The 1,603-nt window shown below is 42.2% G+C and overlaps 1 long non-coding RNA gene across 1 annotated transcript; it reads left to right on the top strand.

Moving 5' to 3' along the window:
• The first annotated feature begins 468 nt into the window (after window positions 1-468).
• LOC119887964 lies at window positions 469-1,261 on the top strand. Its single transcript, XR_005441832.1, has 3 exons — window positions 469-582; window positions 666-734; window positions 835-1,261. It is a non-coding gene; the product is annotated as an uncharacterized LOC119887964 (long non-coding RNA).
• Window positions 1,262-1,603: the final 342 nt, after the last annotated feature.

Raw genomic sequence — 1,603 nt, forward strand, 5'->3', positions numbered from 1 at the left:
AAATATTAGAAGTGAAGGCAAGGAGAGCAGAATTAAGTAGGCTAGTGAGTAATGTTTTTATTCATGTGTATTCCAATGTTGACAGCAGTGTGTGAGAAAACATTTTTCTGCAATGTTAAAATCGGCTACTGTGTTCATGGACGTTGCTGGAATCGGTACAGATAGGGACCCCCAGTCTTCTTGTAGGCTGAATGAAAATGCTTTGAGAAAGGTTTAATTGCACAATAAGAAACATGCAATGCATTTTGAATACAGAAGAAACAAATGTGCATTTGTGGCAAGTTGAGGGTTTTTCTCCCTCCCGCCACTATATGGCACTGCACTGGTGCTCTGACAACCGGATGCCACTGCCATGGTCTATAAGTACAGGTGATGATGCACCTGTGTCAGTCTCTTTCTTACCTGGGTTGGGCGTCTCGGCTGTTGGCGATGGTGATCCGGCGTTGTGGTGTGCTGATGCGAGTGCTGTCACAGCTGTTATGGCCTGCAGCGCAACAGTTTAGCTGGTGGTTAATACCCCTAAACCTGCGGAGTCACTGGTCGGCGTTCTGTATGCACGCGACATTGCTCTCGGTCCGTGTGGTAAGTGTGCTGTCTGCTTGCATGCCAATGGAACTGTCTGCTGTGTGTGGTTAGTAAACACAATGCTCCCTTGATTGTTTTAGAGCGAATCGTTTGCTGTGTCTCGATCTGGCCTGTGGCTGATTATGTGTGTGCGCTGTGGAACCGTGGGGGTATGTATGCATGTCTCTTGTATTGAATCCCATTTGATTGAATATATACCATGCGAAATATAATATAATATAATGGTGCTAAATCTTCCCCTCCCTCCAGTGATCTGCTGCACTGCTGCCTCGGCGGGGGTTTGAACGGAGGCTCGGTCTGTCTTTTTCGTGCCTCAGCTTTGGGTGTCGCTCTCTCTCCCCCTGTGGGATTGCCCTCTGCCTGGTCGGCCCAGTTCCGGCTCCGTCTTGGCTCTAAGCGGGCTTGCCGGTTTTAGCATTTCTTTGTTGGTTGGGTGTAGTTATTGTATATTTAGTTATACATTTGGCATTTTGTTTGATTTGCACGTTTTGATTCATTTTTGGTGTGTTTTGCTTTATTCTTTTAGCCACTGTATTTTAAATAGTATATTGTATTTGAAATTATTAGGCCCATACTTTAATTTTATCCAGTAATGGCATGCCTTCTTCATCGGTATATGTAGTTGGTATGTTTTTTTTTTTTTTTTTTTGTTAAGTTACTTTTGGTTTGGTTGTTTCTAATTAGTATTTTGTTAATAAAATTATTTGTTTAAATGTGAAACACTCTCTGCCCTGGCCTTATTTCATGCAAACCTGTGTGACCTATCTCTTAGTATTATTTCCTAGGGTGAAATTCCCCAGGTGGCATTGTTGGCAACTTATTTAAGTTGTTATTACATATTTAAATAGAATCTCACCCTCGTCCTGCTACACATTGTCCAAGAAAGTTAAGAATTAGGAGTTTAATGCTCAAAATCTTCTGGGGGAGGATCCCCCAGATCCCCACTCATACATTTTATCGTCGAATATTTCTTCAAAATAGTGTTAAAATATCTTCTCGTCTTATTCTAATGACCAAA

This window comes from Micropterus salmoides, unplaced genomic scaffold (genome assembly GCF_014851395.1).
Source record: "Micropterus salmoides isolate LMB-PRFRI ecotype aquatic unplaced genomic scaffold, ASM1485139v1 Ms_hic_scaffold_457, whole genome shotgun sequence".
In the NCBI taxonomy this organism is placed as follows: domain Eukaryota; kingdom Metazoa; phylum Chordata; class Actinopteri; order Centrarchiformes; family Centrarchidae; genus Micropterus; species Micropterus salmoides.